The 16,374-nt window shown below is 51.5% G+C and overlaps 1 non-coding gene across 1 annotated transcript; it reads left to right on the forward strand.

The window, feature by feature from the left end:
* Positions 1 to 2,634: 2,634 nt before the first annotated feature.
* On the forward strand, positions 2,635 to 2,737 carry LOC117796901. The gene has a single exon (XR_004621597.1). It is a non-coding gene; the product is annotated as a U6 spliceosomal RNA (small nuclear RNA).
* The last annotated feature ends 13,637 nt before the right edge of the window (positions 2,738 to 16,374 follow it).

The raw sequence follows: 16,374 nt of genomic DNA on the forward strand, positions 1-16,374 counted from the left end.
GACATATGGGGGGTCTGTGAAGAATATGGTAAGACCATGTCCTAAGAGTAAAGGAAGCCATAAACTTTTAAATAAAATTGAGTGTGACCAAATTTGCACTTGATATCTACTCTTTCTGATTTGTCCTGGTGCATGTGTTTAGCCATTAATGCTTTAGCAGGATGGCTTAAGCAAAAGAAATCTTTTACTGGCTCATGTAGATACAGCTTGATCAAAAGGGGTTCAGACAACATCCCCAGGTACTTTCCATCTCTCAGCCTTGTCCTCTGTTCTGCTGACCATTTTCAGGCTCCTACAGCCTCAGGTACTCACACACCATCTTTCCACCCGCACCCCAGTGCGAAGGAGTGCCTGCCACTACGGGCATGTCACTTTCCGCCTTGCTCCATGGGTACGAAGCCCTGGACCAATCACAGCGGTTAGAGGAATGTGATGCTCTGATTGGTCAGGCCCAAATCACATGCTCCACGGCCCCCCACCCCCACCCCCATCAGCTCTGTGATGGAGTGCAGAGCCTGGCAAAAACCCAATCCGCGTGCTGAAGTCAGAGGAGCGGTTACCTCTGAGAGTGGGGGCAGAAGTGACTAAGAGGGCACAGGGCGTCTTCCAGGAGAGTTGGAAATGTGCTCTGTCTTGATTTGGGGTTACCTACACGGGTGCACACATACACTAATACGCATTGATTTGAAACGTTAGCTGTACACGCTTCACGGTAGATAAGCCATACCAGGTTTCAAAAGTACCTTGTGGAGCGTGGGGGAGAGGGCGTTCCCAGAGGAACATCGGGATACTGTTACCAAAAGAACGGTGAATGGATGTTCCCTGTAATGTATCAGTATATGTGTAGGTACATATGATGCATAGATGATTTTTGACATGGTGTGGACATCACCGTGCAGGCATTTTCCTACGATGACCACCAATTTATGGCAAGAATTTCATTTCAGAAGTGTTTTATTGGGCAAATGAGCCTGTCTCCTCAGCACTGCTCGCAGGAAGGGGCACCCCAGAATCCTGCCGGGGACCAGCCCCCCTCCCGAAACAACCCATTGCCTGCAGAGGGGGGTGCTTGCATGCTCAAGGACCTCAGGCCTTGCTATGCACCTTGGCTTTGGCCCCCACCTTGCTCGCTCTCCTCTGGGAGTGCTTGCCTTTCCCTTTGGACTCTCTTGTTTTCTCTCTCTCAAATGTGCGCTGTTAAAGGGAATACATTCTTACTCATATTAGGTTGGTAAAGACCGGTAGCTTTCTAGAGTGCTTCTTCGTGCAGCAAGACACCTTATTTTTTCTTTACAGCTGAAACAGTGATACTTCCAAAAGAGTCTTTCCCAAAACGCAGGGGAATGGTTGGGAATGGGACTCTGACTCTGGATATCGGGACTGAAGTCTTATCTTACCTTGGCCACCTGTGGTCCCTTGGGCATCTTACTGCCTCTCAGCACCTTACTTTCTTCTCTCCTAGGAAGAGGAGAGCAGAAGAGGGGTTACAATGCCCGGCGCCCACTAGGAAGCTTCTATGTGTTGGTCACTACAGAAATGGGGCAGCCGGCAGCCTCCGGGGGTGCGCGAGAAGTGGAAGGGGGTGTTCCCGGCTGGGGACAGAGGGTTCCTCTCTCCTCTGCTTCTGGCCCACCTTGGTGTCCTCTTCTTCAATCCCCTGTGTCTGGTTTCCTCTCCTTTTATTCTTTCTGCCCAGGGCATCTTTTCTTTGCAAGGAAGGGACTGCTTTGAGCTGTCCTCTGGGAGGCTGCAGGAGGCTGCCCGGGCATCATGGCCTGAGCTCACCGATCCCCGAGGCTAGATGGCCCAGGATCCCCTCTGCTACCCTGTGGCCTGCCAGCCACCCAACTTCTGTCTGTGTTCTTCTGACCCGGGAGGCCCTTTGACTGTCGGCACAATTGGTGAAGAGAACTCAGGCTTTGAAGTCAGAGAGATGTGAGTTCCAACGTGCCTGGAAGGGGCTTCACTTCTGAGGGGCTCCGTTTCCTTAGTGGGAAGAAGTGGCCCACGTGGCACCTGGCAGGGTTGGGGGCAATAAATGAGGCCGTGTATATGTGACCAGCACCCAGGAGGCCTTCACCTTCGGTGTGGGCTTGCTCTCTTTCTCTTCTGCCTGAGTGAGGAGATGTCCTTGGCAGCCTTGTTTGGGGTGTGTGGTCCAATTTACTGGGAGACAAAATAGGGGCTCTCTCAGCTTGCTTGGGCTGTCAAACCAGGTCCCACAGGCGAGGTCGCTTAAACAACAGAAATTCATTTTCTCACAATTCTGGAAGCTCAAGGGTGTTGCAGGGTTGCTTTCTTCTGATCTCTCTGTGGTTTGCAGATGGCCGTCTTCTTGCTGTGCCTTCCCATGGTCTTCCGTCTGCGCCTGTTCGCGTCCTGCCTGCCTCCTCTAAGGCCTACCCAATACGGCCTCACGTTCCCTTGACTGCCTCCTGAAAGACTCTGTCTCCAAATACAGTCACGTTCTGAGGTACAAGGGTTAGGACTCAAACAGATGAATTTGGCAGACACGGTTCTGCCCGTGACAGAGACTTCGAAGCAAACCAGCTCCCCTGTCCATCACTCATCATCCCAGTTCCCTTGCTTTAGGCCTGGGAGGTTTTTGAGCTCCCAGAGTTCCCTCTCTCGCCCTCGCTTGGGCAGCACACACCCTAAAATTGGAACGACACAGAGGAGATTAGCAACGGTCTTGCACAAGAATGACATGGAAATTGATGACGCTTTCCATATTTAAAGAAAAAGTTCCCTCTCCAAATGGGTTTATCTCTAGGGTGGAGACCCCTCTTAAAGGCTGGCTCAGGCAGAAGAGTAGAGGGTTGCCAGAGCCAGGGAATGGGCACCAGGGAGGACGCCGACCCAGGAAGGAAGCTCTCCGGCCGTGGCAGGTGTCTGGCCAACGCAGAGTGCCACGCAAGCTCCCGGAGCTGATCCCAGGCCCAGTGGTTTCCTGCAGGGTGTCTGTAAACCCGACTTTGCCACGTTGCTGGCTTCCAGAGGCTAATCCGTTCCCCCACTTGCTTGGCTGCTGGGCCTGGGTGTGTGGCATCGGGGAGAAGACGGGCGGACTGTGTCGGTGAGCCGGGCAGACTGGCAGACACCCCCACGGAGCGGGGTGGGATGGCAGGAGTTTGAAGCTAATCTCATTAGCCGCCACATCCTGCATCTCCCGAGGCTCTTCCCCACCCCCGCGGCCCACAGCTCAGTGCCCACTCCCAGGCAGAAGGCAGACGGAGCAGGAGCAAGGCCCAGGGCTGGCACCGATCTCTGGACCTCAGAGACTCTGCCACAGCCGTTTCTCGCCATCCAGGACAGGTCCCGCATCTGACTCACTTGGTGCCGGGGGCAAGAAATTTGAGGCTCTGTGAAACCATTTCCTCTGGATGTGAAATGGGCCTTACTACAGGATCCCATAACTAAAAAGGCCTCCCAGTCTCTATGGTGATTTCGGTGCTAGGAACACCTGTGTGTCAGGTTATGCTTGGGCTTGAAGCACACAGGCCTGCTGCCTGAGGTGGGGCCTGGGGGTCAGGGTCAGGGTCAGGGCCAGGTGGAAACATTCAGAGATTATTAGAATACTCTGGAACAGGAGGATTGACCAATACTCTTTGGGGCAGAGGATATGGGGAGCCAAAACTACCTACCTGTTGGGTTTGCATCTCTCAGTTTTGTGTAGGAGCTGAGAAACTTAGGAATTTGCACAGCAGTTTAATCATAGACTTTTAATCTACGTTGATGCACACCCACATCACGATTTCCTTTTGGATGAGGTCTCGTATAAAAGAAAGCACCCCACCTCCTTTGATTGTCAGATAATAAGAACAGAGACATCCGTCACGTTTTCCTTTTTACCTTGGCCACCAGGAAGCTCTGGGCAAGATCTAGTGTTCAGTTGCTATACCTTCTGGATCTCTGGTTTCTGACATACTTCCCTCTTCCTTTCTCTTAGTTAATATTTGTCATTTAAATTACATACAAGCATTAAAATTAAAGAAGATATGACACATGCCTGACTCCTTTGATATGGAGTTGGGATTATGGTTAAGTACTGAGCTGTGTTTGTGTAGGGGCGGGGAGTGATACTTCTGCCATTTATACATAGGGACACAGAAGGCCAGCTTTCATGATATGGAACAGCCCTTATTATGTGCCAAGTGCAGTCATCGTGCTTTACAAAGATTGATTCAGGCGATCTTGGGAACAAGAGATGCGTACTGGTATCAGCCCCATTTTGCAGATGAAGAAACTGAAGGAGATGAAAATGAAGGAACTCGCCCAGAGTCACGTGGCTATTACACGACAAGCCGTGATCTGAATATGGAGCCCATGCTTTGGGTCAGTGCTTTGGCACTTTGCCATGCTGACAGTGAGCCACCAGCCATGTGTGGCTACCAAGCACGTGGCACGTGGCTTGTGTGACTGAGGAACGGAATTAAATCGATTTTAAAATTTGTGTGGTGACTGACTAGCATATTGAACAGTGCAGCTGTTAAGCTCACACTTGGCTGCCTCTCCCCCGCTCCTGAAGCTGGTGGGAAGGCAATCTGGGGCAACACAGTGGGGTTGAGGACGATCTGCAGTAAGAACGGAAAGCCTGAATTCCTCCCCCGCCCCCTCCTTTTTTTTTTCTTTCTATTTCTTCATCGTAGCTAGCATTTTCTGAGCGCCTACGGTTCTCAGTTAGTTCTCCCCTAAGTCCTTGGATGTAAGTACTTTCCCTAATACACCTGTTTAACAGAAGAGAGAACTGGCACTTGGAGAAATAAGCGTCTTGTGCAGAATCGTGTGGCCAGTAAGTGGCTGAGCCAGAATTTGCACCAAAGTCTAAATGACTCTAAAGCCACATTTCCTTCCTTCCTTCCTTCCTTCCTTCCTTCCTTCCTTCCTTCCTTCCTTCCTTCTTCCCTCCCTTCCTCCCTCTTTTCCTTCCTTCCCTCCCTCCCTTCTTTTACTTTCTTTCATTAAAGATTTTATTTATTTACTTGAGAGAGAGAAAGAGAGTGAGAGAGAGAGGGAGCACGACCAGGGGAAGGGAGAGAGGGAGAGGGAGAAGCAGATGACCGCTGAGCAGGGAACCCGACTCTGGGATGATGACCTGAGCTGAAGGCAGACGCTTAACCGACTGAGCCACCCAGGTGCCCCTCTTTCTTCCTCTCTTTATCCTCCCTTCCCTCCCACCTTCCTTCCTTCCTTCCTTCCTTCCTTCCTTCCTTCCTTCCTTCCTTCCTTCCTTCCTCTTTCCCCACGTTTTTTTTTTTTTAAGTGAAACACGCTCCCTTTCTGAATCTGTAGTTTACAGGACTATCTGTTTCCTCCAGAGTAAAGTCTCTGTTGTCGACAAAAGTCAGCATTTCTGAGGGAAGGAGAGAGGAAGACAGAGGTGGAGAGCAGAGGCGGGTGGTGCTGGGTCAGCACAGGCGCGGAACAGCTGGCGAGGAGAACACGCATCACGGGGAGGACTTGGAGGGCGTCAGGAGACAGCCAGAGAACCCCCAGCCACCTCTAGGTGGTGCCCAGAGAGCCTAGGACCAGCCCCACCTCCACCGAGAAAGCCCTGCACTCTGGGAGAAGAGTCAGAACGCGACACCTTAGTTTCCTCATCTGTCAAATGGGGACAAGGATGATTCAATAGGATATTGTCTGAGATCACGCCTGGCGGATAAAACAGTGCTTGCCTTTCCTGCCTTAGAGCCAGTCTCTGGGGTCGGAGCTGCCGGGAGCCCTCGCAGGGGAGAAGCACAGGGCTGTCTCCGCTGTGGGCGAAGGGAAGGCAAGCAGCCTCTTAGCGGAGGGGTCGGGGTGGGCGGCGGGGGCTGCAGTGCGTAGCTGTCAGCTGAGATCACTGCCTCCTCTCTTCCAGCTGCCTGGGGATATTATGAAGTTGCAGAGACGGGGAGAGGAAGCTCAAGCTTGGGGGCCTCTTTGGGGGGCTAGGGAGGGGAGCAGAGAAGGAGTACATTAATGAAAAAAACATTCCTCGTTCAAGGTGACTGAAAGGTTTTTGAGGCTGGTTGGGTCAGGGTCTGGCTGTGGCTAAAAACAAGTCCCCCAGATGTGAAGGAGCCAGGCTTGGACAGCTGCCGAGGGGGAGGCTAGTGCAGGCCCAGCTGACTGACCCTCTTGGGGCTGCCGACCTCCGCAGACCCGTGACGCTGGACGGACACCTAAGACGGGGCAGGAGGTCCCGGGACCAGAACATCTGGATGCACGCGGCTCGTCCTGCCCATGGTCGTCCTCTGGCCTTGCAGATTCCAGCCCCCCTCGCTGCCTGTCTCTGGACTACATGTGGGCTCGGGGAGGTGGAGGTGCTGCTGGAAGTTTCCAGCCTGACCCAGAGATGACATGGGCTGGGCCCAGCCTGAGAATTGGAAGAACCTGGCAAGACAGGAAGCCGAAGATGGGTTTCTTGGGGCAACTCCTAGCTCCCTCCTAACTTTGCCCCTAGATAATTTCTAGACCGGCACCGAACGCACGATGTCTGCCAAGCATCTGAGTAAGGGCCCCTCCCGTGAGAGGAAACCAGCTTTCACAGCCAGAGCTTGACCTTGAACCTGACCCGTCGGTAGGCATTCCCATTTCACAGCTGGGGAGCTGAAGTTCAGAAAGGTGAGGACCTCACACTAGCCTGCGAGAGGGCGGCAGATTTCCGATCCCAGCATAAGGAACCCTTTGCAATGTAGGCCACCACTGCCTGCTTTCTTCTAGATGCTGGGGAAACTTCAGAAGGCCCAGAGACCTCGAGAGAGAGAGAGAGAGAGAGAGAGAGAGAGAGAGAGAGAGAGCCCTCCAGCCTGCCTGGAGCGCCAAGTGCAAGGGCAGAGCAGAGGGGTGAGGAGCCCGTGTGTTTTGTCCTCAGGCCATGCGGGCAAAAGGCAAAGGTCCTATTTCTTAGAACGAAGGCCCCGGGGACACCAAAGGAATAGATCAAAGCCACATGGAACCAAGAATAGGCCGCACATCATGCTGGGACACCCGTCCCCTCCTGGAAGCCCGATTTCATCATGACTGGCCGTCATCCCCGCAGCGGGAAAAGGGGCCCCCACAATGTGTTTTTGGATCACACAGAGCACACTTCATTCCCTTGAGAAATGGTTTTCCTTGGGGGTGAAGCTCTGGTTGGCTGTGCAGACAGATGCATGTTTCACCCCTGTGAGCCCTGTGACCCCCTCGAGGGTGGGGACCACACCACCCCTTTCCCGACCCCATCAGCGTTTGTAAGGACCCAACTGCTTGTGAAAGTTGCGGAAGGTGCTCAAGGCCGTGAGCTGGTCCCACGGGGAGGCCTGGCCTCCGGAAATCGCCCTGTTGGGCATCTGAATATCTTTACAGGCCAGATGGCATCTTTGTTCCTCTCAGACTGGTGAACCATTGTCTCTGGAAGAGACCCTGGGGGTCATCTCATCCAACTCCTTTCGACCCCATGAGGGTGAATGGAGGGGCCCAGAGCAGGAGGGGCCCTGCCTGAGTGAAGACTGGAGGGGGGCTCCTGAGCCTGGCTGGAGGTGCCTTCCAGGAGCCCACGCTGCTTTTCTGGAGAAGGGCCGATGTGGATGGAGCACGAAGTGGACATGCAGGGGCCCGCTCACAGGCTCTGAAAGGGGGCAGCCCCTGGAATCTTCAGAATATGCAGGGTGAGGTGACTTACCCGGGTCACACGGGCCTGGGAAATGGAAAGGGCCAGGATGGGCCGTGAACTCATGCCTGTCCTTGACCCTAGGCTTCCCTCGGAAAGAGCCAAACAGTGCTTAGCAAAATCCTAACTGCCCATTTGCGTTCATTTTCGCCGACTTCAGACACTCGGTGTCATCCCTCCTTCTTTTCTGTTTTAAATCGAAGTTGTGAATCCCTAGCACCCTAAAAAAATGAAAACGAAACCCGAAACAATCCTTCAAGTCCAGAGAGATATGATGGGCTGGCACACCAGCCGCTCGGTGTCTTCTAAAGTACCGGACTCCCGTATTTCTGTTCAGAAGCAGAATGGCTTTTTTTTTTTTTTNTTTTTTTTTTTTTTTTTGGTCTTGGACAATGTGGTTCTAATATATATCAACAGAGCCAAAGAAAAGGCGCTTTTTTTTTTTTTAAAGAAGTTAACTTCATTTCAAGAACTTGCGTGTTTCTCATTAGTAACGCTGTCTTTTGAAATCCAGCCCAGGGAGGCGATTCCAGTTGAAATCAAAACTGATACGTGAGGGTTTGATTCAAACGCTGCTCTGTCCCTCGCTCACTGCCTTGTTGGGGCTGCTTGCTGTAGGGATGGGACAGGCAGGTCCCAGGCCACCATGGCTGGCGGGGTTGGTGAGGCTGGGGGCAGGGGGGTGACAGGGGGTGGCGGCGGGGGGTCCTTCAACCTGGTGTGCTTCTCACCTGAGGCCGGCAGTTGAGGTGAGACCTTGAGGCCGAGAAGGAGGGAAAGCAAGCCCCCAGGCCTGATGACCTAGAAGCCGGGGGCTTCCGGAGGCCAGAGGGCTCCAGCCATGGCCAGAGCCACGAGCTGAGTAAGTGTTACGTGGTAGGGCATGATCAAGTAGTCCCAGGAGGGGCCACACTGCTCTCCAAGTTGTAGATTTTTCAAGTTGTTCTAAGTGGAAAACTCCCACTTTTTACTTTTTTGGGCCAGCTCCGGCATTTCTCCTCTGTGAGACCAGGCCTTCTGGAGAACATTAAGAAAAAAAAAATCTTTCCATGGTCAGCCAAGGGGCTGCCCATCCTTCCTGCTGGTGGAGGCCACTTCCTCCAGACATGTCAGTTTCTGGATGGATGAGGAAGATAAAGGGCATTCTCTTCCTGCCCTTCTCTGCTCGCCTGTCCACGGACCTCCAAGTGGGATTTTGTTCCTTATTAAAAAAAAAAAAATCTATTCTTAGGAGAACTGATGTTCTTGCTATATACACCAAAGGGGTTTGTTTTAAGGATGACAGAAGCTGAAAGGATGGTCCCTCACTCCCAGCCCCCTAATCCAAATTTCCCCGTCCTTCAAAACCCAGCAATGTCCTTCCTTCCACGAGAATCCTTTCTCTACCCACTGCTTGTTGGTGATAATTCCAGCCTCAGGGTTCAGCCTGAGCCACTCCCTTAATAATTAATAGGGTGACATTTTTTTATGATCCAACTCTCCCTTCTTGTATTATTTAACTTTCTAGACAACCAGACATTTCTGTCTTGTTCCCTCAGTTAGGGGATCTGACTTTCTTGAGGACCAAGACTTTTCCGTGACTGTAGCCCCAGCCCTTTAGCACAGAGTTTGCAGATAATAGCTGTGATAATTAAAATAACTATCAACCTGGGACGTGTGGGTGGCTCAGTCTGTTAAGCATCTGCCTTCAGCTCAGGTCATGATCTCAGGGTCCTGGGATTGAGTCCCGCATCGGGCTTCTTGCTCAGCAGGGAGCCTGCTTCTCCCTCTGCTTGTGCTCTTTCTCTTTGACAAATAAATAAATACCATCTTAAAAAATAATAAAAAATAACTATCAACCCTGGTTTTTTTTGTTTTTTTGCATTAACCTACTATGTTCTTATCTGTCCCTTTAATGACCACTCTCTTAGAAAAATAAAAAAATAATTCCAAGAGATGAAAAGAATAACTACTGAGCTGCTGTCTCTACAAGGCCCCTTCTGGGGCTAAGTGCTGCGATGCTGTGGTCTGCCGGGCCGCCGCCACGTGCTTGGCCTATGCGTTGCCTGGTTTGAAGACTTTGTGGATGTGTCGCTAAATCTCTTCAGTTCTCCATGAATGAGATGGAGGGAACATGACTTCCCCGTGGCCCTCTTCCCAGATTAGCTTTGGGGAACCAGGAAGCAATGTGTTATGGAGACGAGCTGGGCGCCCCTGCCTGGGTTTACCTCCCAGCTCCGTCCCACAGCTGCAGTGGACCCTCTGATCCTCAGTTTCCTCATCTGCAAAATGGGGATCGTTATGGGGCCTTCCTTGCATGATTACGGTCCAGATGACGTGAGGTCTCAGGAACCTTGCACTTGCTACCGTTTGTTGAACTTGGCCCGGCCGGGCGCTGTGCTGAGCGCATGCCCCAGAGGTAAATCTAGAAGTTCACGCATTGGGGGTTCAAGCTATTCTACAGCTGTTCCATCAGCTACACCTCCCCCCGGGTTAACCCCCCCGTGATGCGCTCCGTGCTTCCCCTTCGCAGCTGCCACCCCCGTTTGTACCGACCTTGTGTCGTGTGAGTCGTTGATGTCACTTTTCCCCCTAGAAGCTCCCAGAGAGCCCAGGCCTGGTCTGTTTTCCCTCCTACAACAGGCCAGGGCCCACCCAGGTGCTTACTAAACATTAGCCTCCATCTTCCTTGGCTCCCTTTCCTGCGTTAAATCAGCACTTCCCTTGTTTCCCTGAGAGGACAGGACCCGAGGACCAACCACAGAGGCCACTGGACGGGGACTTGATGTCCATTTTGTGGTCTGAGCCATGCAGGGATGTTGTCTTCTCATTGAAACCGGCAAGATCCTTGTGCTTTTGCTCCTGCTGAAGACTTGGCATTCGATGCCCACTCCACATCTCCCGCTGATCAGTCCTCGGCCTCCTTCAAGGCCACCTCCTCTGAGAAGCCTTCCTTGATGATTACAGATGTAAGAGAACTGAAAAGAGCACCGGTGATGTCTTATTCTTGGGAGTGTGGCTCCCCAGGGGCTCACTGAAGTTTCGACTTCCCAGGGCCAGGACAGAGACAGTGGCCAGAAAGTGCTGATTGACTGAATCCTGTCAAAGCAAAACCAGACCAAGTCACACCCACACTGTCCAGAAGATGTTAGCACACACCCTTGTGATTTACACAGCTCATTTCTTTCTTAATTCATTCAAAAAAAAAATCTTTGTTGAGCACCCAGTGTGGTGCTGGGCCCCAGGCTGGGTGCCAGGGAGCCCGTGGTTAATCAGGCGCAGGATTCCTGTCCTGGGCATGTTGGAGCTTCTTGTCTAGGTCAGTGGATCCATGGGCAAGGTCAGAATGAAACCAGGGAGTTGGAGGGAAATCACCAGCCCCAAAGTGACTACGTCTCTGTGAAGCAAAGGATGAAAATGGGCCTCTGTTCACAGAGGTGCACGGGTCCAGCTTCCTCCCTTGGCTTCAGCACCTGAGGGCCCCAGGGAGCAGACGGCAGGGACAGAACCGTCCTGCTCCTCAGGCAGGGCTGACCCTCTGAACTCAGGGCAGGGGGACTGTGTCCACCCAGAACCAGCTGGGGCCGCCCACCGCTGAAAGGTCCTAATTAGCTCATTTCCCCAGCCCCGTGGGCTGTGAGCAAGTTCCCTTCACCTTTTGCCCTGCCCCATCTCACTCAATTTAGCAGTTCAAGGTTCACTGTGGTGTCAGGGTGGGGACAGGGAAAATGTCCCCCACTCCCATGCCATTAAATAAAACCATCCCTTTGTGGCTGGCTCCACCCTGAAGACTTTGGAATCCTTCCCTCCCCGGCCTGGTTCTGATGGCTACATTGAGGGGAGAGGCTGTGGGTCCAGAGCCCTGGCTTCAAACTCTGTCTCTGCCCTTTGACAGGCAGCTGTGTGACACTGGGCAAGTGGCTGACCCTCTCTGACCCTCAGTCTCTTCAATTATGAGGATCCTAACTCTCACGTCACCTGGAGGCTGCGAGGATGAAATGGGCTAAGGCCTGTGAGGCCAGAGGCCTGGGCTCAGACATAACCCTCAATTCTGGCCCTTACACGCTGCCCGACTTTCCCAGATGGCAAACCCCATGGGGGCAGGCACAGAGTCTGCTCTGCTCACCGCTGTATTGCCAGCATCCCAATTGAGCCCTGAGACCGAAGTTTGGAAAACCAGCCTGCAGCTCTCGGATCTTCCGCTCCCTCAGGAGAGGGAGTGGGAACACACGGTCCTCTGTCCCAGGCGGTCATGTGGTGTGGACCAGGGCATGAAACAGCAGGGAGGATCGTAAAGAACCTAGCACAGCACCTGGCCAGGAGGGGGGCCACCGTGTCCCCTTCCTACCCTTCAGCCATCATGACAACAACTTGTTTCTCTAAGGGTGCTCCTCAGACAGGGGACCTGGTTGGTTGACAATGAGCGGTCCCTGGCTGCCACCCCAGATCCGCTGAAGCAAGAGCTGCATTTTAACAAGACCCCCAGGTGTGGGGGTGCCCACCCAAATTTGAGAAATCTGCTCTACTGCGTGCCCTGGAGCTAGTCACGACTTCCCTGGGCCTCTTCCTCCCCTGCAGGTGAAGGTGATGTCAGTAACGACTGTCCAGACTAGGCATAAACCGAACCGAGCAAGAAAATCCATTATGCATAAGAAGGGGATGGCATATTCCAGAACCAAATTGAAATGAATTCACTGAGGGCTCTCTGCTGGTCTTTGGGCCACAGCTCTGTGGATCACTGGAAGCAGATGGAATCCAAAAGTGGGGCAGGGGACAGGCGTTGGGGTCTCCTCCATCCTGTGTTGGGTTTAAAAATAGAGTAAGGGAGCATTATGCATCTGGACGGGTAAAATACCTTCTCCTGCTTCTCTTTATTACGGGTCTGTGCAGGGGAGGTCAGGAATCACGCCCCATCCTGGGTTTACAGGACCTTTCCCTAATAAAGCTGAGGGCCGGGAGGCCGCGCATTCCAGGGGACATAATTAAAACCACCGAGGGTTATTTGGAATAACAGACCCGTTAGTTAGTCGGAAGCACTTGCCATGCTAATTCAAACAAGGTGATTACAGGCGATTAGCGAACCTAATGCCTTCAGTTGAAAACCAGCCAGGGCAGGGATGAGCCAATGGCCTCTGCTGTTTCCTGTGGGTGGTGGAGGGGACCGACCTGGGACTGAGATTCCATAAGGTCTGTGCCAAGTGGGCCTCCTGGGCCCCCCACCTGGGTAAGATGCTCTCCCAGGGCAAACTCCTTCCCTGCAGTGCAGGAGGCAGACCTCTCCTGGGGAGAGTCAGAAACGACCCCCTCCAGGTCTCCTGGGGACCATTCTGGGCACACCCCACAAGAGCTGACCCGCCTACCTCTTCAGCCACATCCTCTGTGGCCTCTTGAGGCCTTTTGTGGTCTCTTTATCTTCCAAAGGGAATGTTTATGAATGCACCCATGCATACCTAATCACATTTTACTAAGCACTTATTATGCGCCGAGTACTGTCCCAATGTGTTGATACACATTGTCTCTATTTAATTCATTTACACCAGCCCCGCTGTTGTCCCCATTTGACAGATGTGAAGTGGGAGGCACAGAGGGAAATCCACGCCATGCTGCTGGAAAGTGGTCAGGAGGGGCCTTCGCCCCCAATCCACATGACTCTCAAGGGTCCCCATGAGCTCACTGAATGCTTACAGTAAGTGCACGAGATAGGGGCTGTAATGACTGCCACACTGTCTTGCAGTTGAGGGGACAGAAGCTCAGAGATCCAAGTGACCGGCAAAAGACCATGAGCTGGTGTGGTGAGTGGCTGAGCTGGGATATGACCCTGATGTTGCTGCTTGCAAACCCCCTGCTTTGAATCCTTTCACTGTAGCGCTCGGGCACGGGTGCAGAATGGTGGCCAAGCCTGGAAGGGGAGGAGGCCAACAGGGAGACTCATCAGGGAAGGGCATCCAGGTCAGAGGGAACTGAAGAGACGCACGAAATAGGGCGCTTTCAGCTGCCGGTGTCGGAAACCCCCAAATTGACCGGCTTAAACTTACTTAATACCAAATATTGGAGCACCTGGCTGGCTCCGTACATAGAGCACGTGACTCTTGACCTTGGGGTTGTGAGTTTGAGTCCCATGTTAGGTGTAGAGATTACTCACAAATAAAATCTTAAAAAAAGAGAAATATTTATTATTACCAGCAACAAGAAGTACTGAGGACTGGATAATTGAGAGGCTCTACAGCATCAAGAACACTGGTCACCCCTCCCCACCTCCATCCATCTGATGTTACTGGGTGCCGTCTACATGCCAGGCACTCTCTGCAGCCCTGGGGTGATGGTGGGGGAGGAAACAAAGTCCTTGCCTTCTTGGAGCTTCTGTCCCTGTGTGAAAGACTGATGGTAAACACATGCACACAACCACACATACACACAATGTATATATTGCATTATATTATATTAATTATATATAATGCATCTGTATAATACACATATACATATTATATATAACTATACATATAGTGTATATGTATTATACACCCAACATAGCATGTATATTATATGTACACATTGTATGTGTATATGTAAAATATTTATATAAATATATTTATATAACAAAATATATTTCTATAAGTAATATACAATTTTTATAATATAAATTTAATATAACATATAATATGATATAAATATAACATGATATCGAGTAAGAGCTATTAAAAAACAAACAAACAAGAGAATAAAGTCATGGGGGGAGAGAAGTCAGGGACGTCCTTCTAAGGAGCTGGCATTTGAGAGGAGACCTGAATGAAATGGAGGAATGACCTGGGTGAGATCTGGGGGAAACGCTCCTGGTGGAGGGAACTGTGTGTGCAAATGCCCTGAGGTCGCATAGTGCTTGCAGGGGAGTGAGTGAGACCTTTTTGTTGTGCACCTTCCACGTGAGTCTCCTCATGGGGTCCAAGTGGCCATAGCGATTCCAGGCACTATAGGCAGATCGGACACCGGCCAGGGAATAAGAGGGGTGTCTCTTCCCTGTTTGTCACTGTCTTGTGGATCTTTGATGAAATCATCCCTGGGACTTCCCTGGGGATTTTTCCTCTATCTTTTTGGCCAAAGACACAGGCCCATGTGTGACCCCATCCTGACAGGGGAATGGAGGATTGCAGTGCTCTGCTTAGACCCGTGAGGATATGTCCTCGGAACTGGAGATGGGACCATGCTTCCTTGAGTTGTAGGAGCGACAGATAGATATCCCTCTAATAAAATGAGGTCCTGCCAGGAAGAAGGAAGGGGGACATAAGTAGAAAGGATGTGTACAACCGTGGGCCATGACTTTAAATAGAAGGGGCAGTCCTTCCCTTCACTGGGTGGAATGGGGGCTTGCTGGTGGTGAACAAGTCTTAACCATGAGGACAAGGGCTGTTGGCTCTGGATGGCAGAGCAATGAGACAGAAGGAGACCAGAAATCATCGGATCAGCCCAGAATGCTTGCAATTAGATGATGTACAGAGAGAAAGGGACAGGGTGTCTGATTCAGTCCCCAGACTCAGTCCTCTTTACAAATCAGGGCTCATGTCAGGCTTTACTAGAGAAAAAGTTTTGCTGCTTAAAAAAAAAACTTTGACAATGCCCAGTGTAGTCCAACCTCCTCATCTGATAAACCGAACACTGAGATCCAACAAGGGGAAGTGACTTGCCCAGGATCACACAGTCAGCTGGTGTCAGAGCCGGGACTAAACTCAGACCCTGCCCAGTAGGAGTGGGTACCAGATTCCTGGATCTTTCCAATCAAGCACACTCCCTATTGGGATCTTGAGACTGTGCTATGGAGCGAACTTGGTTGATTCCCAGCCTGATGGAGGGATAGGCTCGTGGTTCCCAGGCATTACTTTCTCATTCGGTCACACCAGGTTTTACTTCCATCCTCCAAATTCACACCTCAGCCAGGGTGTAGACTGGGGCAGGGAGGTGGCTGAACCTGGTTTTGTTAGCAGGTCTCAAGATAGTCAAAGGATCATGGGGGGGGAGGGGTTACTGATTAGAATGCACATTCCTGGGTCCTATCCTGAAAGATTCTGATTCAGTGGGTTTGAGGTGGGGCCCAGGAATCGGCCTCAAAATTAAAGCCTCCCTGGGGGTCTGTCCTGCAAGTTGCTCCCAGGCTACACCCCAAGAAATACTGGTCCAAGGGACTCCAGAGGAAAGTTCTCTTTATTTGCAAAAACAATCCCACGACAAAAGCTGAGGCTTGAGACTGCTTTTCCCCATGCTGATTCTTTTATTATAGCTGAAGATCAGACTTGCTACCTGGGGAGGAATGAGGCTGGGGTTGCTCTATTTGAATTCAAACTGTGACAATAACTGGGGATCCATTCTTTCCTGAGAAGGTTTTGAAGGGAGCTTAAGAGCTCATTGGTTAGCCAGGCATCAGGAGTGAAGGACCTAGCTTCTGCCATATGGATCTCTTTCCTGCATCCCATTCCCCCAGGTTGCAGTGGGCAGGCCTGGGGCATTGCACCCCTTTCTTCCTGGGCTAGCTCTCTTCTTCATCTCCAGACCCATGGGTCCAGGGTCTCTACCTCAATAATGGACCTTCAAAATATCTCCCTGATCTCTATAGAACCTCCGAACTGAAACACTCAACAAAACCCCCATCTTTGGACAAAATTCATAGTCAGAGAAGTAAAAAACTAATACGTTGGCATCTTGAAAATGACGATTGCATAGTTGCATTTCAAAAAACATTTCCCCTCTTGGCTAAGAAGGTTGAAAAGGTGACA

Source organism: Ailuropoda melanoleuca, chromosome 16 (genome assembly GCF_002007445.2).
Source record: "Ailuropoda melanoleuca isolate Jingjing chromosome 16, ASM200744v2, whole genome shotgun sequence".
Taxonomy (NCBI): domain Eukaryota; kingdom Metazoa; phylum Chordata; class Mammalia; order Carnivora; family Ursidae; genus Ailuropoda; species Ailuropoda melanoleuca.